Source organism: Lepidothrix coronata, unplaced genomic scaffold (assembly GCF_001604755.1).
Source record: "Lepidothrix coronata isolate B3197 unplaced genomic scaffold, Lepidothrix_coronata-1.0 Scaffold4, whole genome shotgun sequence".
Lineage (NCBI taxonomy): Eukaryota > Metazoa > Chordata > Aves > Passeriformes > Pipridae > Lepidothrix > Lepidothrix coronata.
Genome location: NW_016690184.1, coordinates 11,264,379 through 11,290,551, shown reverse-complemented (window position 1 = coordinate 11,290,551; position 26,173 = coordinate 11,264,379). Strand labels below are relative to the sequence as shown.

The 26,173-nt window shown below is 41.9% G+C and overlaps 1 protein-coding gene across 1 annotated transcript in view; it reads left to right on the top strand.

Moving 5' to 3' along the window:
- BACH2 (BTB domain and CNC homolog 2) overlaps positions 1-26,173 on the top strand; it is a 178,520-nt gene that overhangs the window by 98,818 nt on the left and 53,529 nt on the right. The window lies entirely within an intron of this gene.

The window sequence follows — 26,173 nt, the reverse complement described above, 5'->3', positions numbered from 1 at the left end:
CAGTAAATATCACACTTGATAAAAACACTGTAAAAGCTGTAATTCAACTGCAAACATTAGGTGGTGAATAAATTGCTATTGGAGTAGTTACCTGTCTTTTTAATGTAGATAGTGATTGTCATTTTGAAGGCTTTTCTAAGTGTTCTGCTACAACAGTAAACCACAGTAGTTCTTAAAATAGCTCTCTTTACCCCATTGCTCTAACTACACTTTGTTTTTCTCTGCAACTGGCTAAGTGTGTGTAGACCTACCTTGGTGTGCTGTTCCAAAGCTGCACGTGCTCCACATGAGTTTGGAGGCCATCATTTGCCCAGCAGGACTACAGGCATCCCTGTATTTCTGCCATAATAAAATCCATATCCTTTTCCTTTGGGGTTCCCAGAATACTTCCCTCAGAGGAGCCCTGATGTTGCTTCCTCTTTCAGCCTGCTGCCTCAAAAGGCTCTGTAAGCATCAATAGCACCTTCATTGCCACCTTCAGCAACTTCCAGGTGGAATTAGGTGCTCCATCTAATTCCATTTGTAGGAAGGTGGATAGAGCTGTGCACAGATCTTCGAGGGACAGAGGAGATTGAGGGGACTGCAGACTCCTTCCTGTCTTCTCAGTCTGGGTTGTAGTTCCCAGTACATGTTGTGCTTTGATTTTTCTCTCAGGATGGGGAGGGACTGTGGTACTGTGCACATATTTCATTCCCCATCCCATAATGGCTAAGTCCTCCTCTTAAACCTTGCATAGCATCAGCCTGGCATGAAATTGGTGGGCTATTCTAGAGGAGAGAAATTGGTTTGACCCTTTGTAATTTGTCAGAAGTTCTAACCCTAATTCTGTGTTCTGAGGTGGAAGAAGCTTTTGGACCATTATAAGGATGGCATGGATGTGGTGGTCTGTGCTGTCTGGAGGGTGGTGTAACCCAGAGCTGCCAAGTTCAGGACAAGGCTTGAGCACCACTTAATTTCATTGATTTTTAAAACAAAAACAAATCTCCTTGTGGTTAAGAGGTTTTTATCTTTGAGATGGTGGTGTAGAACAGCTTGGCAAAAGGAGATAATACAGAATTATGATTCAGTGTGGCACAATGGCCCTTGTTTGTTCACTGCAGTAACAAATTCATACAATGCAATTTAATCAGAACAGGGCAGTGAAGCTGACCACAGCACTCCTTGGTGGTCAGTTTTCATTGAATGCTTAGTAACACCACTTTTAATCTTAGGAACTGATTTGTAATACTACTTCTAAAAACCTGTGAGTGTTTTGAAACTGAAACATTTACATTAGAAGTGTACCTTCATTTGAGGTGCTTTATTTGCTTATGGGACAATAAAAGATTTATTTAAAACAAGAAAAGTCTTTTGCAAAAGGAGGATAGTGTTTTAAAGAGAAGGAGATTTTTTTTCTGGTATGATGAGCAAAAATAATGGTGAAGAAATAGGCAGTGGAGAAAGTCTGGGTAGTAATCCACTGTCAAAGAGGCCTTACAAGGTGTGGGTTTGATTTTGTTTTCCAAAAAAGGGAGAGTGTTGCCATTTTCTTATGGGCTTGGCAATATATGGTGCAGTTATTAATCAAATCCCCAATAGCAGGAATCATCTGACTACAGGAAGATTTTGGTTCTGTCTTGAAATTTGTTTTTAGTGCTTGTCTTAAGGGAAGAAAACTTGAAAATATGAGTTGTAACAGCTAGGCAGGCAGAAATAACTTGTTCATTAGTCCTGCTTAGCACTGTTCCCATGAGGTTTGGAAGCCTTATTCACAATTTTTTGCAGGCTTTTGAAAAGCTTATCATTAGGCATCTTGTAAATTCACTATTAAAAACACTTCCAGAGAAACAAACTTTAAAAATATCATCCTTGTTAGGGAATTGAAAAAGCAGCCAGAAATTGAGTAGACATAAATGGGGAAAAAACCCCTCTCTCTCATTCCAAGAGGTGCATAGGAAGTTTTGTCTTGCTTCTTATTCTGCTACAAATAATCAGATGTCTCCATTTCCAGCGGTAAAATTGGGTCTGATGACTGAATGAACTTGAAAACCAGTGTAAGGATATAGGAGCCATCATCAAATATGTGCTTTCCTTACCTTTTTTTCCTTTGGGTTTATTTTTTTTCTTTCTCTTTTAAGTGTGGTTGTGTGGTATGCATCATTTTTAAAACATGATGTGTGCTCTAACTCCTAGAAAACACAAGCATCACCTCACAGGTTGTTGGCTGCGGTGGCACCCGTTGTGTGTGCGGATCTGTGCCAGCACAGGCAGATGCGAGGGCAAGCTGCTGGCTGCTTATTTGATTTCTCAGTGTTTCCCACTGTCTGGCTATTTTTGATGACAGACTCTACTTGTAACAATTACCTTGTTATAGCAATTTCCGTAGAAAGAAGTGAACTTTCCCTTGTTAATTAGCCCTGCTGGAAAGAGCAGTTGCACGAGGTTGACCCTGTTGTAACAACTGTGGGGTTCTTGCTTTTCCCTGGGTGCAGTGTATTTCATAAACAAGTATGGCTTCCCCCATTCCTTTATTATTTAGTTTTTATAATACTGCTAGAATGCTGATTGATATGATCTCTATAAAAATAGTACTTACTGATGTTTGAATTCAAAGCAGAAAATACCTTCCTTGTTCTGATGGAGCATATTGAAAAACCCTGTTATGGTGCATGTGCCAAGATACTAAAATAAAACATTTCTCCAGGTCCTCTGGGATTTAATGCTGGGTAGGTTAGACTGAGTGTATTATAATGAAGGTGTACAGGTTTTGAGGAGAATCTGTACTCTTTGCTGAGCAGCTCTCCATTTGTTATCCCAAGTAGTCAGGAATGGCGGAGTACATACAGAGCTTTGCTCGGGCACTGGGGGCGTGGCTGTGCCTTGGAGCAGATGTTGGGGCATGGCTGCTGGCATCCTAGCGGAGACAGGTGACTATTCCTAGTGGTGGCCATGCTCTGTTCACATTTCTTGCTTTGTTTTATGAGTGTGTTTTCCTTTAAAAGTGGCAAAAATAGCATCCCAATCAATGTCATTCTGCTTCTAATAAATAGACCTCATTTGTACTGCTTATCCAATATTGAAAATTCAGCAAGGACCAATAAGTGCCTTATACAGGATAAAAAAATAAGACAACCCAAAACTCAGAAAACTCTGTACAGCAATTTCATATTTTCTAGGTATGAGTTCTTTGGAGTATTTAAAAAAAATTTAGAAAGATTTCTTGAAATATATCCTATGGCCATCTGTAGGCAGATGTAAATAATGAAAAATTTTAATATGCAGATTTTGATGCTTAAATGTCTGTCACCCGCCTACCACCACAGCCTGGGAAAAATGTATCTTTTTTCAAATCTGCACTTAAAGGTCAGGTAATTTGACAGACTTAAGAAGGAAATCAGATTTCTGAAGGCAAAATTACATCTCTTTGAACACTGACTTACCAAACACTGCTAGCTGTCAGCACCAAACCCTCTGCCTAAGGGCTATGACCATACCTGAGGACATAGTTGGGTTTATCCTACTGGATGTGTGAGATGTGACCACATCTGCATTTCATGATATTTCTGTTGGAGTGCTGGTTTTATAACAGCAAAGGCATTTTCTTACCCATTTTATGGTACTGGCATATCAGGACTCTGTACCTTGTGCACCAGTGTGTGGAGCATCTCCTGCCTCAGGGACCTTCACGACCTCCAGTGGCATCCTGACCTGGGCATCACGCTCACAACTGCCAAAAAGCACTTTCCTCAGATCTAGGGGAAATCTTCTTTGCTGAGAAATAATCCAGTTACTCCTGCTGCCCCAATACCCCCCTCTTGAGGATGCATAAAGCCATTGACCACTGCCAACACTGCGTCAGTCCCTCAGTGTGATCGGGTGCTCCTCAGCACCATTAGTTCCTCTATACCTGAAGCAGACTGCACCCCCAGCATGGGTGGCTGGGGACAGCTTTTGATAAGTGTTTGCTGCAGATATATCTGTTGACTAAATATATTTTTTATTTAGATGTGCATATGCGTGTATATTTAAATTAAACATACATATATATAAGCTACATATATGTATGTATGTATAATGTTTAAATAAAATATTTATCTGGACAAATATAATCAGTATGGTCTGAAAAGCTCCAATGTAGCTTCACACACAGCTGCTGTGCGTGCACATGTGTGTGAGTGGTGAGCCAACGTCCCTTTCCAGAGGTTTCTGACCAAGATTCCCATGCCAAAGGCATCCCCATTTGGGTACACACAGCAACCGTGGGCTGTATGACCAAGAGGTGCATTCTGCCCGTGTTTAGCTGGTAACAACAGAGGAGGATAGTGGTGTTTGTTGAAGCACAGCATGCCATATGAAACCAAATTATTCTGACACCTCTGCCCTTGTTGCCATTGACCACAGGTTTGTTTGTTCGTCACCCCAGTGGCACAACAAGCTGCGTGGACACGCAGTGTCATTGATCTGTTTACTCAGTGTTTCCCATGTGGTCACGGTGTTGTGGTGAGGACTTTTGTTTTTTGCTGTGGCAGGTGACAGCCCGGGTGTGTGAGTGTGCCAGCCCAAGGGACTGAGTCACAGCCCTCCCTCCGACAAGGGCTGGCGGCACTTCCCCTTACCCAGGGCGGTGAGATGCTGGCCCATCTCTGCAGGACGTACCTGCCCCTACGTTGCTTTATTATTTTTTTTTTTACAGAAAAGTCTGAGAGATGGTGATGGCAAGACCGACTTTCTCTGTAACCCAAACCAGTGAAAAGTAAAATCCATCTCACCACATCAGTTTTGTTTTCACTGCTGGTTCAACATCTCCCCTCCCTCTGGCAGAACCCTGCACAGTCATTCAGTGCCCGGCTTGGGGGTGGTGTGGTTGTTAGCTCAGTGGTGTATGACCCATTTATTTTCATAATACTTAGATACCCGTGCTTCTGCAGCATTCAGCACACAGGTCCTGCGACCTAAATCCTCGGCAGAAAAGCACACACCTGATTTCAGCAGCGTGTGTGGAGAGCAGCTGGCTCTGCCCTTGGCTTGTCGGGAGCTGCAGGAAAGTGATGCGCTTTTCGGTCTAGCGGGCAGTTGATGAACAAGGGCAGGTAAAGGCACATTTTTCTGGAGACAGCATTTTGTCTTCGATTATTTATTTAAATATTGATTGCTAGCTGATAGGACATGTTTCCTGTTATGATGTACAAAGAGTTGAGACATAAAAGCGTTGTATTGGATGATTTTCTCTCTGTAACAACTTACAGTTCCAGCGACACCAAGGTGATTAATGGCACAAGATTGTTCATTCTCACCATCCCCAGATATGGCATCACCTATCATCCTGTTGAGTCTGGTTTTAAGAAGGACCTTTTTTCCTTTATTTCTTTTTTACTCAGATAGTTAAATTAGTTTTCTGCAGGTTTTCAGATGATAATTAGGTTCATACTCATGTTACTTTCTGTAAATGGAAACAATCAGGCATAGGATACACAGGAGAGTAAACTGGCATCATAGTAGACCTGAGAGTTTTAGGTATAAAATTAAAGAGTAATTTGCAAAGTGACTTAAAGTAAAGTGGATTTAAACACAATGAAATCATCCTTGACAGCAATTTGTTTGAAGTTCTTCTACTGTTATGAGTGTAAAGGGATTTTTTTTTAATTGCCAGTTTCTGGGTAGAGTATTCAGCATAATTTCTCACAGGTAAGTGAAGCATTAACTCCTTGTACCTCGGTAGTTTGGTCAGTGGGGGGAGAAACTGAAAGTTAGGGGGAGGCAGGCACCTTCTCTACTTCATCATTTGAAAATCAGTCAGGGGTCAGCTAACTTTGAGAAGGACTCTACCAGGTAACTGAGATAAAAAAAGACTATTAAATGTATGAAAACTCAACAGGATCCTAGGCAGTAGATACACATAGCATGCAAATAGCTGTCTTCATGTTTAACAGAATATAATAGCACTCTAGATAAACTGGAGGTAAAGAGTAATAGCATCCCCTTTTCAAATGAGTTTGTTTTGCATCCCTTGTTCAGATGAGCCATGAGTTTTGGAGTTTTTGCATTTATATACTTTTGTTGTAGGTGTTGGAAGTGTGGGCGGCCATGAAAAAGCAGTGGTTACAATTAAGATTTTCCATTTATTGCCCTTTGTGTACAACTAAAAATAAGATTCAAATGCTTCAGTATTTGTAGAGCAAGCATAATACTTCCCTTAGCTCTGATGACTGGCTCGCCTGCAGCTTCGTCTCTGTCTGGTGAGTGAGTCCTAGGCTTAAATGCTTGTAAAAGGGTCTGTGTTGGAAGGAGAGTCAGAGCTTACTTGCAGTGTGATCTGGCTGTGTTAATTCATCAACTTCTTATTTAAAAAAAAAAAAAGAAAAAGTAGTTAGGCTTAGTGCATAATTAAGAGGTAGCGATGAAAAATTTAGGAAGAATTGTTCTGCTCTCTGGAAAAAGCAGCTTTGTAGAGGATTGAAAGATCTTTAAAGTTAGCCTTTCAAAACTTCACTGGTATACCTGGAACTGTTGATCCAGAACTTCATCTTCTGGCAAAGAAAAAGGAAAAAAAGGAAATCTATACAAATTTGTTGAGCTTAAGAAACAAATTCTCAGGATTAACTTTTGGCATGTAAAATCCTTTGGTTTCCTCTTTAGGGTGACAGTATTGAAATATGCTGCCTTGGTAGCTTTTCCAGGTAGTTGCACTGGTTCGGAATCCACTAAATTAGTTGCAGTATCTTGAGTTACTTAATCTGTTATGACCACATTAATTGATACGTCAGCTCATGGCCAAGAGAAATATTAAAGAGAGATGTCAGTGTATGCAGGGAAATTCATAGCTTCATGGTGTCAGCTTTGGTGCTGTCCCAGCTACACTCATTAAGTAGCCGTGGCATTTCCAGAGAATGAGTGTGCCTGTGCATGTGCACGTCTAATGTCATTCTTGCAATGGATGGGTAAGAGAGAGCATCTATCCAAGAGCTGCAGGACCAAAGGTAGAGGCTGAATGTTTGCTTTCTGCTGCGTGGCATCTTCAGCATCATCACTTTCTTGCTTCATGACCTTCCTGACTTCGTCAGGCTTGGCAGAGTAGCAGAGGTGTTGGTCTTGAAAAGCAGGCTGCGTAAGACAATAAGTTTTTGCTCTGAGTAACACCACGTGGTGCGGAGGATGTGGGGTGCTGGGGGCAGTTAGAGGCACATGCGCTTGTTCCATGGACTAGTCACGCTGTCAGTGGTGAGTCTTTCATCAGGCAATATGAAATCCCTTTAAATTTGCTTGGTGTAATCCTCCCCCTTTTCCTAGGAGAGCTCGGTGCCTGTCATTGCTGCCTTACTTTTGCCTTTTTGCTGAAACATGCCTTTTTGGTTTTACATCTGTGCCTGCCCGTTGGACCAGCCTGGATACAAAGTACGAACAGCAAGAGAGCTAATGCAGCAGTCAAGACTTTAAATATTTCAGGTGGGAACGGGCAAAACTTTAGCAATAATTAGTTTCCCCCACGGTGGTTGCTGCAGGGAATTATATTACATCTGTTATAATCACCCGCATGTCTCAGTCGTGTGGGTGACCAGATGCTGACAAGCGGCGTAACTGTTTGTTGTAATATTTTTCTGTGGAATTTTCTCTTTCCGGTACAGTTGTAGAGATGATTTTTTTCTCCCCGCCTGCCCTTTTTTTTCTACTGCTGTGCCTGCTGCAGGTGAGTTCAAACCTGAAGATAACAGCAGGAGAGAGTGCAGCATGTGTGTCATGTGGCAGCGGCGCTCACGCCGCTCACTGCGGCTGCACTTTCCAGCTGGATGAGACATGCTGGTCTCTTCCAGAGGTATCGCCACACGGGCTATTTTTAGAGATGGCATATAGGGCGCGTTGTGCAACTATCAGTACCCACTGCTGGGCTCTTCATTTTTTCCCTTGTATGGTGATGAGGTTTTTAAGGTGTTTAGCTTTCTCTTGAAGAGGTGGAAGGATCTCTTTTTTAACTACTTGTAGAGCTGCTCCAGGGAATCTATGAAGTTGTGTCTTCTGTACACAGTTTGAAGGGAACAGTCCTGCATGTGACCACTAAGTTAGGAATAGTGTAAGTGACCCAAACAACATGGTTGAGATTTTCAGCTGAGGAGCTCTAACAACCTATTGGGTTGCAGAGCAGAACTGCTACCTCAGGAAACCCCCAGCTTGGGGGTTTTTTTAACTTTACCGCAGCAAACAAGCTGCACTCAGGCATTTTTACAGTTGTCATAAACTCTTTCTGTGGCTCTCAGTTTCTGGAGTCCTTTGAAGAGCTGCCTCGTGCTGTACAGGAGGTCCTGTGAGATGGGATATGGTGCAGCCTCACAGTGAGAGCAGAGCTGGGCACAGCAGCGGACTGTTGGCTCATGCCTGCTGCTGCTGGAGGAGCAGAGCTGGCCGGTCACAGGCTCCTTACTGCATTGCTCAAATAATGCAAAAACATTAGCAGTGGAGGTTTGCTGTAATGGTGTGTTTTAAGTGCATCTTTGCTCTGCCAGCTTCACTTTTAATGCACTCGGTTAAGAAATGCTTTGGAGGTTGCTGCTAATGGATGAATCTCCCAGAAAATTGGAATTTTCAAATAAGATTGACACTTCAGAGTGAGAAATATAAATCTAAGAAGAGTATTTCAGCAGAGGTTTGTAATTAGGAATGAATGGAGGGAATTTGTACGCGCAGTCTGTGGAAGGGCACAATGGAAGGTGAAATTGCACCCTCTGCGCTGAATGAGGGATGAAAGCCAATGTATCAGTGTCATGGCATGACAGTGTAGAGTATAAATGATACTGTCACTGAGTGCTGCAGAAGGTATCATGGGAATTCCACTCCAGTAAATTACATTACTTAGACAGACCTGAAGGCATTGTGTCTGAATGATTGGAGAGAAAAAAAGTTGTCAGCACAAAGCAGAAGATATTATAGAACAACTGGCTGCAGGGTTGGAAAGCAGTGTTTTTCTGATGTTTACCATGCAAAGCTTTTCAGATGCTTTTAAATTTCTTTTTTGGTTGAATTACAAATGTATTGATGAAGCAATAGTATTTTTTGAGGTGGTGTCTGGAGTGAATACCAGCCTGAAGCTAAAGGTTTGAGTATGCATAGCTCCCATTTTTTCATTAGGAATTGGGACTCCTTCAGACTTGAGAAAAATCTAGTCATATGTTCCCAGCTCAAGCAGTGGTTTTATGTGTTGCTTCATTTGACTTGCTTTTTAGGCTGATTTTTGCTTGTGGCGTAATTCTAGCATAGGTTTGTGGGGAGAGGTGAGTTGTTGCTGTTGTCACTAGCAGTGAGGGACTGGACTGTGGTGAGCAGCAGCAGATCACAGGACACAAACTTTATGGTGTCATTTAGAGGCATGGTCAGGTCCATGATGTGAGCAGGTAGGAGGGAGCATGATGTCACGGTGACAATGCAGCAAAAATCCAGACACTTCAGCCCTTTCAGCATGAATGCACTGATCATGTGTGTTCCTCACACTGTTCTGCTTGTTGCCCACCAAACCCCACAGTGATGGTGTTAAGTGGAATAGTTATTTCTGACAATTTTTTCCCTGTAATGACCTATTACATCCACCCGCACAGGGGCAGTACCTTAGAGATGGGGCTTAACTACTTCTCTATCTCTGACTTCACATGCAGACAATACCTGCAAGCTCCTGTAATTTCCTAGTTTGCTCATGAGTGAGACAACCCAGCTCCCACAGTTCTCCCAAACTGCTGTTTGATGATGAAATGGCTACTCCCCAGAGATGCTACATTTCATTCCTGCAGTACATAATAACCTCTGCCTGTCTTGGGGCTTCTTGTAGAACTTCATCAGACTTTGTCCTGCTTAAAAAGCATATTTTTCCACTTGCCTACCCACAAAAAGCATCACTGAAAGTACATGCTATAGGTAATGAAAAGGGAGCGGGCTTTGTTTCTCCTCCCCAAAACTTGATTTTCAGCAAAGCCCACACAAGGCAGGAGGATGGACATGCAGCACAGTTAAATTAGCAGTCCTTCACACAGGCTTCTTTACAAGGAGATGCTGATTCAGGTTGTGGGAACATTAACGAGGAAATAGGGTCAAACTGAAAGGTGCTGACTCTAGGAAGGTTGCAGTTCAAATGCTTCCATAGAGGGGATTCAGCCCTTACAGCCTGTAGCTGGAAACCAAAGCATCAAACCCGCAGATAGTGTGAAAAAGCAGTCAGGCATCTGTGGAAAAGATGTCCTGTGTGTGATGGGATTCAGTAGCAGAGAAATTTATTAGTGGGTCCTGACCATAGCCAAAGGTGAGTGGGAGGAAGGAAAGTGTAATTTCTATCTATACTTCCCACATTAGAACTGGTTTGGAGTAGCCCAGGGTGTAGGACTGTGTCTATCCATCTGTCTGTCTGGATAAAAAGGGGAATTCAGATGTTAGAGATGTAAAGTTTATCCTTAGACCATCATTGTCATGGGACACTACTATGCCTGCTGAAGCACCTGCTGGTAGAGGTATTCAAAATCTTCTGTCACTCACTTCTCCTGTGGTACTTTGTGTCAAAAGCTGGCATTTTGACACATCTCGGTTTTTGCATGTTGGGAAAGCAAATGCTTTTTTTTTTATATTTAGTGTCATTCCTGCAGTCGTGATCAAGCCATGTTTTTAAAATGTGGCTCTTTGTAGTCGAGCCATGGAAGATCCACTAGTTCTCACTGCCTTAGCTATTCATATGATGCCATTTTCCTCTTCCCATGCTTTGTCCTGCAGCATGAATGCCTTTAACCATCACCTGGGAAGTCATCATGGCCACTCATGGGAGTGACAGGTGCAAAACTGGACTCTAAATGCTGAAAAGCACTGTGATTGCAAGAGTGGGATAGAGCAGGAGAAGGAATGACCAAACTCTATGCCTTAGGGAAGATTGGGAGACTTACCAGTACTGGTTTAACTGAGAGAGATATTGAGCTTGCTCAGTCAGATTGGTATCCCCCTCGCAAATGTATTTTGTTGTGTAAGTGACTCCCTGCTGTCCCAGAAAATTATCACTATCTCTTCCTAATCTTATACACTAGATTTCTAAATGATCGATCTTGGTGCAAGAAAGCTGTTGTTTAGTAAGTGTAGCTTGCTAACAAATCAGTGGTTTAATCTTAATTCTCACTGCTGTGAGATAACACAGGGCTTTTGATAACTCAGGGCTACAAAGTTTGACATCGTAGAAACTTCTCTATAAACTGATTTTCTTGCCAAAAAGCCATCTCATTAACATTAATTCCCCTCTTATCGTTAGTTTTATTAAACTGCCGATTGATGTGTAAAAACTGCCATTTGCATGAAGTTCACAAAACTACAGTAAAAGAGACTTTTGTTCTGACTTGGTAGGGAGGGAGAAAAAAGCAGCTAAATAACACTAGTTCTACGGCAGAGATGCTCATATAAAGACATGTTCTGAACAATAAGATCGTTTATCCATGTATGACATAAGTATATAGGAATTTAAATAATGAGAGATCTTGTGAAATGCAGCAAAACGCACACCACTGGTATTGTGAAGCTTCCCTTCTTTAAAGCCCTATTCTCAGGGAAAAGCAGCTTTACTTTTGCTTTGAAAATCCATTATCATAAGCCTTTTTGGAAAAAAGCGTTTGTCTTAATGCAATATTAAAGCAATTTTACACCCTAAGAGCAGCTCTTTCATAAGGTAAAGTGCAGTCCCATGTGTGTATGTAATTGCCATTTATAATGCTTTGCACAGCCCTAACTTCCCCAAAATTAAGAAAAACACTAACCTTTCTAGGCTTTCCTTTTCCTAATTGTTTTGTTCTCCCTGTCTTTCTTCCCCAAAATATTCTTTTTTAAAAATCTCTTCTTGGGAGAAAAAAAAAAAAGACACAGAATGATCTCTGGATTCATTGCAAAACACTGCTTCAAGGAAGCATTTTAAGAGTTTGGGTTAAAAAGTTTCTGCTTCTTTCAAACTGCATGGGTGACATTGCTATTTTGGGAGACCATGCCATCTGCTTGTTAACCAAAAAGAAGGGAAGATATTCCTAGTTCTAGTATAGATTTTTGGGTTGATTCCACATAAAATTCCCAACTGATCTTTGCTCCTGTTTGCCCCCTCTATAAGTTAGGGAGAACAAGGCCACTCATCTCTTTTGCCTTCACAGCTCCCAGGGGAAAGATCCTCAAGCTCATGGTCCTGACTGAGTAGGACGTGGTTGTTCACAACAGACACAGCCCATCATGACATATGAGGTCCATAATTCCTCTCTGCAGATACTAAAAGCTATGACGAGGAGTAAAAGAACAATATAGTGCCCAACACCTGATGTGCCACAGGTGACTGCTACCTTCACCCAGGTGAAGAAGTGGGTGTTTGGGAGAGGCTTCGTTGGGTTTTGTTGAAGGAGTTTGGGTTTTGTTTGCTTTTGCTTTTGAGTAAGAAAGGGGGAGGACAGGTTTTCTGAGGTTTTTCTTGCTTTTGGGGGTAAAATAAAGGAGGAGGACAAAGTTTCCTGGCCCACAAGCCGGCCATCTACCAGGTAGTGCAGGTGGAAAAGGTGCAGGAACTAGAGAGGACAGTAAGACTGTCCTCCCCTAGGTGGAGAGGAACAGCAGGACTTGTACGGAGTGCAGATGGGTTGAAGGAAGAGGTTTACATGAGCAAGGTGGAGTCTATGTATTATGTCCTGCGAGTCTGTGGAAATAGCACAGGGAAACGTGGAAATGTGAGAAGAGGTTACTGTAGTCCTCCACAGGTGATGAAAACATTTGTCTGCGAGAGGAGAGATTTCAGTCTATCTTATATTGCTGGAGTATTTGCAAATACATATGTATAATCGTTACAGTATCTTCCTGACTGGCAAAATATTTCATCCAATCTCTGTTGACAGAAAAGATTGCCTACTGATAATTGCTTTGCTTAAGTGTCTGATAATATGCCAGAAATGAGAGCATTCTCTGTTAGGTCATCTTTAATTATGCATGTACCACCTGTCAGCTTTAAATCAGGAGAAGATTAGTTTTCTCATTGGATTTAGAACAGGGAAAAGAAGAGAGCCTTCAGCAAGAGGACTAGGCTGTTGCAAACAGTATCTATGGGGGAGTTTCACAAGCAGTCTCCTCATCATCTCTAGTCATGGATACTGCTGTTGGCACATGCGGAAATATTTGAAATATAGCCTAAGCTAGCTGCCGTAGCAATGGGTTTCGCAGGAAGAGGATTTCAGACCATCTGTTGCATTTTATAGTTTTCATCTTTCCCCATTTCAAAGGGAGAGGGAGAGCTAGGGTGGGGGAGGACACGTGGCAAGTCGTGGCTCCTTTGGCAGTGCTGGGAGGAAATCCCCCCCTAAAAGCCATATGAGGGGGTTATTCACTTACCACTGACGAAAGCACACAATAAAACTAGTGAGGCCAATGAAGTCATGCCAAACTAATAGGAAATTAAGAGCTCAAAAGACTGAAAAATTATGAGAGTGGGTGCTTTGCAGAAAACCTTAACAGGGAAAGATGGTAAAGGTCTCTGAGGATATTAAATTAAGGGGGTTGCTATTACCAAGACTACTTACAATATTAAAAATTACGTTGGAGAGGAAATTTATCTTTGTACAGCGTGGGGAGGTAGTAATTGTTTGGGAATAGTTGGAGAGGTTTTCAGTTCATGGGAGAATACTAGCTGTTTATTTAGTACAGTAATAGATTTTAGAAATCTCCTTGGTTTTCTGGTCTTCTTTACTCCAAGGCTAGTTTGGTTGGTTGTCCTCTGAAATGCACCATTTGTACCAGAAAACAGAAATGGTCTTTGTTAGACTTCTCCACTGCTTTCAGCAGAAGAGAACATCACTCACCCTGTCAGATGTTGTTCCTGCTGCTTCTTGCCTATGTATCTGAGTGGCCTGTGCTTCCCCTTCTGTGGGATTTTGGTTTTCCAGCTTCTGTCATCACTGCCTAAGCCTCCTGAAAAGAATTCCTAGACTGGTTAGCTGACACTGATCGTTTTTCCTGGTAATACCTTCAGCCAGAGCTATTTCTGAAAATCTGGGATTTGGAACAGTAGGTCAATTTGTAAAACAACAAGAACGAGCAAAGAGAGACAGATGGCTGTGGATGCGAGAGCATGTTTCTGTTCAGCTTTTGCTGATGCTTCATTGTTGCATGAGCATTTGAGGCTGTTGTTTTAAATTGCTAAAGTGGTCGTTGCTCCTTTGCTGCAAAGACTGGCCTATGGCACTTGTCATGTCCCCCACTCCACTCAGTAGGGCTACACAGCAGGCTCCCTCTGCAGAAGCTTGCAGTGCCTTTGCACACAAGGACACGGAAAGGATTTGCAAGATGAGTGGATTTTCTGCTGAGAAATCTGGCTGTGCTTTTCCTGACCTTTTCTCCCAGCAACTGCAGTGGGTGAGGCTTGCCTGATAATTCCTTTGCTCAGTGTAAGGTTGCCAGACTCACTTTTCTTTGTTATTCCTGTCTAAATGATGAGAACTTCTCCATCTTCTGTTGTGCTGCAGGATTTTGCTCAATTCTTAAACAGATTCTGATGGATTCAGAATTGCTTGCTTCTCTTTCACTGAATAGTGATTCCAATAGCATCACCTCAATGTAGCTGAACTTTACTGAGCTGAAATGGAAAAGTGTGCGGGTGTGCCACAACCTTTTTTTCCCTTGCTCATGATTCATTCAGCCTTTCTTTCCACTCTCCTATTGCATGCTTAAAGGGCTCTCCAATCTTGCGGTGATCACTGGAAGACATCTCTTTTGTAGAGGTTCCTTCATTAAATATGAGGGTGTATGCATCTCCTTATCCTTCTGCTACTGCTGAGCTGTGCAGCACTGAGCGCTGTGGGAGATGTCCTGTTGACCAGTTTGAGGAATGGCCATACTCTGCCATTGAATGTAGTGAATGTAGTACTCTGCTTTTGTCTCTGAAAAACTGGGCAACTAGTTGAAATTTAAGAATACCTGTAAGAATTGAAATACTTTAAACCATCTGAGCTCTTCTGGCTTGCAAAATGCGGCTTATATAGTCCTCAGGTCTGGCTGATCCTGGGGGCTCTCTCTTGTCCTATATTTTACAGATGATTACTTAAACTACCTAGAGCAGTTTTTCTGGAAAACCTTCCTGTTCCCAAACCCAGGATGTCATTGGGTCCTATCTAATGACTACCTGCCCCTTTTCTCTCCTGGACTCTTCACTGGACCTTGTCCGCTGCCTTGGTCACAGAAGAGGCTTAATCTATCCTCTTCATTTCCCACTGGGACACTTGTTTAACATTTCTCTTGTAACCTCTGGTGTGTTGTTGGTTTTAGGCTTCACATTTTTTTCCTTTCCCATTTCACTCTTTTAGAAACACTACAGTAAAGTGTAAAGCTCTTCACATGTCAGATTTAGTATCTGTTATAGTAGAGACTCCCTACAGGATTCATACTTTTCCTTCCATAGCAGTGCAACAGTGCTTGATACTGAAGCTGGTGAAATTCAGAGTGATGTGTTTACATTGAGCTATCTGACTGTATACACTGCTAATTTTAAGAGGAAGGGGAACCCTTCTTGGGATAATTAGTTTTGCCATGTTTATAGACACGATCTCTTACTGAAGCATGTTTTTCCTGACTCCGAGTAGGCTACTGACAGCTGGTATTACAAGAGTTCACTGGGAGTCTCATGGTCCATGTGTCCTTATGTATACACAGCACCAACAAGATGAAGCCAGGGAGAGATAACGAAGGCAGTGATGCTAAACACTTTAGCAGTGCCCAGTAGTGAAGCATTTGAACTACCAGCCTGAGCCAAGTTCCAGCTCCTGTCTGTATGGATGTACTGATCAGGAAAATCACCTTGTCCTTTAACAGATTTTACCAATCTGGATGAATAGCCGAGAAGTAAGCGGGATCATCTCTGCTTTACTTACTGCCCTGGCAGTGGCAGCACAAGCTCCTAAATTAGGGGGGTTGCCTGTGCCCACATGGCCCATCGGTGCATGAGGGTATTGCCATATCTCCCTATGTGCCCTTTGAGGATCAGGGGCAGAGCAGTATGTGGGTCACGTAAGCGCCACAGTCGGGTTTTGCAGTCTTTCCACCGCAAGTCAGTTGGAAACACAGTACTGTAGATCGATGGTAAATACACGAACCTTCTCGAAAAGTTCAAGTGGGCAATCAGAGCAAGGCAAGTGGCCGCTTTTACACTTCGGTTACAGAGTGTTCCTGGAGGGATTTCAAGGAAACCTCTTGGTAGCAGGAAGCTGCTGCTCTAGGCATTCGATGAGTGAGCTGTGTGGTCGTATTCTGCGCCTGGTGCCTTCTCCCCCAGGCTGCTTAATAAATATGTGAGTGTGGCCATTATCAGGCAAGCTCCATTTCTTTCACCTGCGCTAATGTACTGGTATTTTATGTCACATCAAGTGAGGAGGGAAAGCAGTGATACGAAGCCTTTCTTCCCTTTCCTTAAATAGGATTGATGACCACAACTTAACAGCATTCCAAGAAAAAGTTGATTGAAGGTGGCCAGAGCCTCCTCTGAGATGCTACGTAAAGATGTTCATCCTGATAATAACTTGCCTTTGCCGTTTTCAGAGCAGACACTACTACTGTGTTAGCTTTCTGCAGTTAAATGTGCACACACGTATATAAAGGTACCTCTTGGATTTTCCTCCTCTGCCTCACGCTACCTTCCACACGGGCAGCTTCATCTCGAGGTGTTTCCTCCAGCAGCATGCGCTTGTTGCCCTTTGGTGCCCCTTCAGCCGTTCTGCTGTGCAGGAGCACCATGGAGCTTTCTGCACACCGTGAGCTGGAATTCCCTCTGGGCCACTGCAATGAATATTGCAGAAACTTCGCTGAGCAGGGTAGGGCATCGTGCTTTTATGTGCAAGGGCTTGCCAGTTTGAATCACATCTGTTGTGTTGCAGAAGGGAATATTCCTCTGGTTGCAGTGGGTTAGTGGAGTACTAGCAAGTCTCATTTGTAAGGGGTCCCGGGCTTAAGTCTCATCTCATCTGTCACCAAGAGAAGGAATCTACTCTGACAACTTCTGCAAATGCTGGTTTCACTTTTGTTTATTTGTTCCCTGGCCATGTCCTTTGTTTCTGAAATGCTGTTTACATACTGCAGGTTTTTTGGTGCAAATCAATTAACTTTAATTTCTTTCTCAACTACCTGGGTTTTATCCCATTGCTTCACCAGCATCCTATTGTTAATTCACATGATTATGCAATGTGATATCCCTCCCTAGTTAGCAAAATGTTCGAATAGCTGTTGGCAGCTTCTGGAAGAGTAATTAGCAAGTAGGAATTACTTGAAGATGTGCACACTAGCCTAAGTAGGCATTTTCCAGCTGTCTGCAAGTTCAAAAACTCGTAGGGACTTTTCAGGCTCTAACACAAGATTAATTACTTGCTACTAGAAAAGAACATTTACAAAAATGTGTAGTATGCAATCCAGGCTACTGTGTTTTGTTCCTTAATTTGGAAGTGGACTCTTTTGTCACAAAGAACAGGATTTTTACAGTATTTGGTAGTCCTTTTCCCGAGGAGGCAAGCCTTTTCATTACAAGGGGATGTCACGCTCAAATTCAAAATAGTAAAAGCCGCCTACGAAAGCACTTAGGGCTTTGTGTACATCAATCCTCGCGCCGCGGGGCATAGTGCTGCCTTGCATGGGGATGGCGCAATGTGAGCGCCTTTGTGCTGACTGCCTGAGCCGGGATCCCCAGCTCTGTGTGCATCCTGGTGTAGCCCAGGACATCGGCAATTCCTTTCTTTCTAACGTGCAGGAGTTTCTGTCCACGGTGCTTTCTTTAGAAAGCCATTTCCACTGCTGTGCCTCTGTTTTGCATGAGGAAGTACACGTAAATCAAATACAGACACAGCTATACTAAAAGCCTCCTTTTTATCCACAGGCAGCTACTGTCAGCCTGCTTTTATTTCTCCTCATTCCTATTCTGTTGCTCCTCCAGGATCAGCCTGAGGGCAGCTGGATTTTTGTTTGCTTCCTGCCCTAAGGTAGTCGATGCCTGACAGTGTGATGGAGAGAAGGGGGCAGGCAGAGGAGAAGTGCATAGCTGGTGTATTTGGACTGCTTGACAGTTTTATTTTAAGCTCAAGCTCTTCTTGCACCTCCATAGCCTCTTCTGCTCTCTGCCTTTTGCTTGACATCTCTTGCACCTAATTCTCTAATCATCTGGATTATCATCTCTTGGCACCGTGTCCTCACCCACTCTCTAGCCTCTCACCAGCAATTCCCTTTTCCCTCTCATCTCTTCTCCACTCTGACACTTCTCCGTTTGCTTCTCTGAGTGTCTGCAACCTTTCTCTCCCCTTGCCTCCCAGCATCATCCCACCTCCCACAGGGAGAACAGGCAATTTCCAGGAATCTTCATTCTTGGTGTTTTCTCCATTCCCACTGCTCTTTCAAGTTCCTTGGCAATCGTGACCCTCTCTGTTCTGGGCAGTGAAACCTCTCCCTCTGCTTCCTGCTCCCTCTTTTTTGCTCCCTCTGGACAGCCTTACATACTCACTGTAGTATGCAATGGCTTTATCTCCGGCTTCTTCAGTTTCTCTTTGTTCACTGAAACACTGGACAGTAGCCACTCTTTTTCACAATTTGTTCCCCTGTTCCCACTTCAGCCCCTCCACCCCCTGGAGGCAATGGAGCCAGGACTGGGCTCCTGCCCCCTTACTACAGATCTTTCTCCCTTGAAACTTCTCCAGCCTCCTCTGCCTTTCCTTCTGTGCAACTCTTGATCCATGAGCCCCTGGCTTCTTCAGCTCTCTCTTACTCTGAGGTAACCCTGGTCCTTTACTTTCTGTTTTCTTGAACCCTTCCACTCACCCCTAGTAACATGATTTTTAGTGTCCGTATGGATGTTGCTCCTGGCTCCTCCCCATCCCTTCAAATTTTCACCATTGCTTCTGTATTTTCCTGTTTCAGAGCTTTTTCACATGTCTATTTCCTCCATTTTTATTACTAAAAACATTTGCACAAACAACCTTTTCAGGATTTTAATTTCTCCTCTTTCTTTTACTCCTTTGGGAAAAATTCTTACCACACGTAGCAGAGAAGATTGCATGGATGCATACGTACTTCAGGTGAGAAATGCATGGAATAATGGCTACAAATAATACTGAGCCACCTAGTTGGTAGAGTAAAAGGAGCATTTCCTCCATCATATAAGGATGTGTAGCTATGTTGATAGGATTGATCCAAAGACTCTATTAATAGAGATCACATAATTTTTTAATGTTTGGAAAGCTCATGCCAGGTGACGTGGGCTAACCCAGAAACACACAGTGATAATAATACATATTTTTTAAGAGATAGTAATTAAACATTGTGCATATGTGTGCACATGTGTGTATATACATATACACATACATTCGTGTACATGTATACACATATAAAACTATAGACACATGCACGTGTGTCTGCTTTTAAGACACTATATTGGAACATAATATGCTGTGATGGAAAAGCATCATGTCATTCATAACCTAGTGGTGACTGTCCTGTATTTCATCAAGCAACAAGTATTTATTCAAAGCATTTTAACATTCCTTTGGACATATAACCAAACTGTCTTACTAGCACTTTAAAGTCTTGAAGTAGTGGCATGAATCTGTAGATAGACTTACGTGATTTTGACCTCTGAGAATTATAAATTAACTCAGTCTATTTCTATAAGACTTGAATTGTTCTAATGGCAAAGTCTTCATTTAGTCTGATGACTAAATTTTTAGCAAAATTGTCTTCTCCTTTCATGCAGCTGTATCACTAAGTGGTCAAGTTTGTCTAAAAAGACTGGATTTCATTCTGTGTAACAACGTCTGCATACTTCTGACGGTCCAGAAGAAGACTCATGGAGTGATTTTTTTAAATTATTTTTTTTATTGCAGCCTGCAATGTAGGTTAGGTACATTTAGGGTAGGCAGAAGCTGAGGGGGAAGAGGTAAGAAAAAAAAAGCATGCTTGTTATTACATTGCAGACTGTTCTCTTTTACATGTATACCGAGAGACAAACCCCCCTGGCAAGCACTGGAGTTTGCCGTCTAGGCTGGTCCCCTTCTTAGCACAAAAAATGCTGTAGGGTTTGCAAGCAGGGGGAAGTATTGATTGATACCTAGCACGCTATTTGTATTACATATTTCAGTTAATAATTAGAAATGCTTTTAGAATCATTTTGTTTGAAATACTAATCAATGAGCTTTATAGATTCCCCGCTTTATACATAAACATAGCAATCTCCAATGGAGCATAAGAGTTTTATTTTATCCCATATTGTTTATACTGTATAATTATTAATCTGTAGTTTAATCTCCTTGTCCCCGTGCTTTTGTGGTTTGATCCCGCTTGTTACAGGCACTCTCAAATCTCATTAAAGGCCATGGATTAAAGGGACTCAACACCTTCACAAGTAAGTGCTGGAATGTGCCAGATTCATCCTGTTGCATGAAGACCTTGTGGTGCTTCTCACTCTACATGTGCACCAGGAACCGGACTGGCTGCCTTGTATCTTGTAATTTCCCTCTACGAAGCCTTATTTTGAACCACAGTAGGTTTTCCAGACTTCAGGTGCATGGGGTCACAGTTTTCTTGCTGTGATGTTCTCTCAGCCTGTAGATGGAAAACCATCAATGTTTAAGCTGAGGAGAAAGTAAAAAGGAAAATAAAGCTTGAAATTACGTGTTGATTTCCCAACATTCAACATTTTTTTGAATTCTTGTAGAGCTCTGGTGCCCCCATGCTGTGGAGCAAAGACGTTAGATCTCAGCTGGAGAGTGGGTTTGGGGCCATGCTGCAGCTGTCACTGTTTCCCTTGGAAATCCATTAGACCAGCCTGGGAGTTTGGAAAAGAAAGCCCAGGGCAGCTGATGGCTTCTGCTTAATGCTACCTCAAAAGTTGAGTTTCTGACAAAGCGGGGGGACCTGCAGAGCTGTTCTCTGCTTGCTCCATCTGTATTTGGTGTGGTGTTGCAGACTGCTTAGTTGGGATTTTGCAGACCAGTGATGGTCAGCTGGTTCTGCTTGGGAAGTGGGAATCTCCTGGCTCCTACCCTTATCCTCACCCACATGGACTCGGGGGTCAGGTTATACAATGGCACCTTTAGTTTGTTTAAAGCAAGGAAATTATGCACAAAAGCTGTTAAAAGAGTATAAGGTTGTCAGGTGAGAAATGTTACAACATCGCCTGCTCAGCCTTCAATTGGATCCTGCGTACATGCAAATTTGACAGTCTTTAATTGCATGTCTCTAAGATCTGTGGAGAATATAGCTTCTCAATTCACTTCAGAAAAATCATACAGACTTTTTTCTTCTCAGAATAAAAAGCATTATCTCTTAAAGATTGTCCTCACTGATTTCTTTTGTGTTGTCCTCAGATATGGTGCAGCCAGGTGTCCTGAATTGTCTGTCCTCTTGTGAATGGAGAGGACAGGGAGAAAGTAGCATGCTGCAGGTGGCACTTACCATGCTGCTGAGGGTAGATGAAGCTTGGGATTTTGTGGATCTCCAAGCTGATTTCTGCAGAGACTATGGGGAATGTCTGGTTTCAGTGGCCTCTTTCTCTACCAGTGGTATATTCCCCTTGAAGACAAATGAGCAAGCAGGGGCTGTAAACTAACCTTAGAGAGAGTGTGACATCAGTGAATGTCCAATTGCATAAACCAGCCTTACACAAGTCTAGTATAACTCTAAACCAGTTTATGTAAGTCTAAATCATTAGGATGGTACAAGACTCATGTTATTTGATGTTTTATTAACCAGTTCTTAGCACTGTGGGAGAGACATTGGAGAGAGTGGCACATGAGCCAAAAGATTTTCAGTTGGAGTGCTTCTCTTAAAAATAGACTGGAAAATACAAGTTTACAGCTTATTGCATGAGAAAATGAAGAAAGAAGGGAAGCAGTTTGTCAAAACGTATTATTTGTGGACAGTCTTAAATAATGTGAATCACAGGGTCTCAAATCCTGTACAATGACCTTGTGCAATCAGAGTACATCATCTACCGGGAGACTGTAAATTTATGTGTGCACTGTACTCAGAATTGAAAAAGATGTTTTCCAAAGTTAAAACCTGTTGTGTTGGCATAACATTGCATTTAAAGTAAAAAGCGTTGAACGCACTGGGAATTGTTGAAGAATATTCTGCCAGCTCTCAAAATTTTACACTGCCATCAATAACAAAAAATGTTACTCTAATGAGAAGCCATTCTGGTTAAATGAAGAAATATAAGTCATGATAAAACATTTATTAATTGAATATCTAAAAAAGGGAAAATAGAAAAGGCAGAAATGTTCCCCAGGTGTTTTTTGTATTTGAAACTGTAGAAGAGGATGTGTCCATCCTGTGCAGGGATGTGGAAAGAAGAGAAAGTTTGCTGCTTATAGCAAAGTAGGATCTGAGAGGCAAGAGTGATTGAAATTAAACAGTTTCACATCCTAGTAACTTCTACATCCAGGAATCTTAAGGGAGGTGGCCAAAGAGCTCTGTTGAATTGCTGATAATTCATAATAAATCTTGGGAAAACGGGAAATTCCAGAAAATTGGAGGACTGCCAACTGTATTTCCGATATTTAAAAAAGGTAAAAAGAATGTTCCAGGGAACTGATGGCTGCTTTAGCTTGCCGTCAGTCCAGGGTAAAATAGTGGAACAGCTATTTCAGAATCTGTCAAGAGAGAACTTGGAGGCTAAAGGTATATATAATTCCATTAAGAGTTAAAGAGGGAGCTTGTCAAAAAACCCTGCTGGTTTTCTTTGCTCTGTCAGAATGGCAAGTCTGTGTGATAAAGGCAGCTGTTGATTTGCCATCAGGAGGCCAGATTAGGTGGTCCTTTCTGCCTTTTGGGTTTGTGAACCATATAAGGAATGCCCTGACATTAAAACTCCTGTGACAGAGTTTCAAACAAAAATAATCAAGCCACTCTGTTTCCCTGGGATAAAGTGTGGCTTAGTTTTGGGTTTGGGGTGTTAACCTCCGATTTGATTTGATTTGATGGCTTTTGCAGCTTTAAGTGTGTTGAGTACCTTGTAGTTCTGTGGGGGTAAAGAAACCAAACCAACTTCAAAAAGCTTCATGAAAAGCTCAACAAATAATGTAAGTATCCTCAAACAAAGATAAAATCCAAGTTCTTCTTATAACAGTCTTTGCAGCTTTAATCCCTCTTTCTTTACCATGGCAAAGAAGATTTCATAAGCTTCTCTGGATCTTACAGAAGGAAAGCTTGTGTTCGCCTTCTGCTGTCTTTGTAGTCCTGTAAGAAATTATAGGTGCAGATGCTACGTTGGCTGTACTTACCCTCAAAACCACAACCCAAATGCATCAAATCTTTTCTTTCTCTCTGGGCTCCTTCAGGCTGCAGTTGCACTTAGTAAAAGTGCCCATTTCTTACCTCAGCTGCAGCCTGGTAGGTTGGCAGCAGAATTGATTGCTTTCTGTGCACCTTTCTCCATCGAATGATTTATTGTCTGCAACAGGAAAGGCAGTCAAGTTCTAGAATAAGGGGCAGTCCATGGATAAAGGGACTTTAAATAGAAATCTAGGCATGTGCCAGACTCTGAGAATATTGGGAAGGCTTGCAACTCCTGATAAAACCTTCCGATAACAAAATGGCAGTTTGATCCCTTGTGGGATCAAAAGCACTGTCAGAATCCCTTGGTGTAATCCAAGTATCCCCATGCTCTGAGAGTTTCTAAATAGTCGTTTCAATAGTGACCTTCTGATCATTTGATCATTAGAAAAACATGTGAAAACTGGTTTTGTTTTCAAAAACAGTTGTTTTATGTTGATAGGCCTCCCAAGGTTCAGATGTGTAAATTTGCGGACCCTAATGCGGTAGTCACTAGAATATAGTTAGTTAGTTAGTTAGTTAGTTATAGATTATTCAAAATTATTTAACCATAAAGAAACATTTTTCCTTCAGCTGTCAAATGAGAACATTATTGTTGGTATCCCTTTGGTTATGGAAAATGCTGCATGAACAGATAGCGGCCCAGTCTCCAAGGAGAAGGCAACACCTGTATTCTTTCCCGAGAGCAGAAGGTGTGAAGTTATAGCCTACAAAATTTAACCCAGTAACCTACTGCATGCGTTCCTGCTCTTCACACATTAATCACAACAGACATGTTCCAAAGGACATGCCAGTGTGTGTCCCAAGGAAAGATGAAGGACGTTCTAACCACCTGCTAACTTGCAGCAAAGATGAAAAGCTTGCATTTTAGGGGGGAAAACAAAGAGAGCAGATTTTTCCCATAACAACTATGCAGTATGACAGGAGAAAATGGGATTTGGTTGCTTTCACAACCTCTGCAATTTGTGTAGTTGAAGATGTTCGCTGTGGTTTTGACCACAGCCTCACCTGCAGACAGAACTGTTTCCACCAGTTCTGCAGATAGGCTGGAAAAGCAGTAATTAGTGCAATTTACTGGAAAAAAAAATAACCAGGAGACATAATTTTGAGAGAGAACTTTCTGTTTTGTTTTGGGGTTTGTTTTGTGGGTTTTTTTAAAAAAGCAAAAACAATGCTCATCAACCAAAAACTTCAAGTACAGAGCTTCAGCACTGAATTCTACTGGGGCTTTAAAGTAGAGAATAAGAGAAATTAATAGCTTCTATTCCCGTAACTTGTTAGCATAATCTTTCATATAGTCATATTATCAAATTTCAAATAGAGAGGCACCTTCTTTAGTATCCCAAAGTAGTGTCATTCTGGCAAGTGACACAGATATTTGACAAACCATTTGTGCTTCAGCAATTTCATCATTTCAGATGACATTGCAGTGTAAATTGTACATGTATACATAGACGTGCACATATGCTCATAGAGGTACACATAAATGATTTAAAGGAGTAGGAAAAAGGGCAAAGCCATATCACTGTATCGCTACTCAAGTAAAGCCCCAAAATACTAATTTAAAGCAAAGGAATCAGTGGGCCTTTGCCAGAATTTCCAGCCTCCATTTGTGTGGAGACCTTAAACTTCTTCAGAGAGCTCACCAAACTGGAAGGCAAAATAAAAACAAATCACTAATTCATTTTTCCATCTTCAGTTTTTTAATCTGGCAATCCAGTTTATCCAAGAACAATCCAAAACGTTGTTTTGTCTTTTCCCCAAGGCTCTGAAGCCACTGACTGCTTCAGAAAAACATAATATGTTGTTTGTTGTGCTTGGTGGTTTCCTGGCAGTGTTTCAGTGTTGGGCATTCCCCATTCTACTTTGAATAAGCTATTTTGAGTAGCAGACTTGGTTCCGGTCCCCTTCACCATAGTCAACTACTGTAAAGAGCAATGTGAAAGCCATGAGAGGAGACCTTATCAGGAAAGAGATCTTCTGTGTTTCTCACTTTCCATGCTGATATATGTCAGTTGAGTAGCTTCTGAGAAATAAGGAGCAAGGACAGTTTTTCTGTTGTTCCTCCTATTTTTCTGCCTGGTCTATGTGGAAAGTATCCCTGCCCATAGCAGGGAGCTTGGAATTAGGTGATTTTTAAGGTCCCTTCCAACCCAGACCATTCTATGACCCTATGATTCTGTGTCTTCCTCCACCCGTCTACCATGGGTCTCTCCTGTGGGCATCATCAGTGTTTACAGAACGTTGAAAATGCATGTTACACTAAGCCTGACTCACTGAGTGTAGGAAAATTAGTAGTATAATTATACAATTTTTACCGAGTCATAAAAAGAAGCATATGTATACTTTGCCTAGTAGGCCTGCATAGAATGTGTATGTCAATGCATGTACTGTGTGTAAACATTATTTGCATGTTAACTGAAGTCCCTGAAGACTGCGAGCTATCATTACCTTGTTCATCTGGGTTACTCTCTCAAAAGACAATAACAACATAATCCTCTGAAGTCAAGAAATAGGTTTTTTCTGTATATGGAACATAAATCTATTTGGACTCTTCAAAACAGCCTCCACTGGGAATCCCTGCCTCCTTGTGGTACCAATCTCTGAACAACCTGAAGTGCAATTTCTTTAGAGTAGACACCTGGGGTTTAAATAAACATTAATCATGGAGACTGTAGTCATCCTGACAGTACTTTTTTTAAAAAAAAAAGATTCATTGTAGAAATGAAACTGTGGTACATTTCTGCTCATGTGTGCATTCTGCCAATAGCAAAATCATTGTAAGTAACCAAAATGCTACAGATGAAAGTTATATTCAGCAGTTCTGTTTAAAAGTCTGCAGGATCAAAGTGCCTCTTTTTTATTTTTTTTTTTT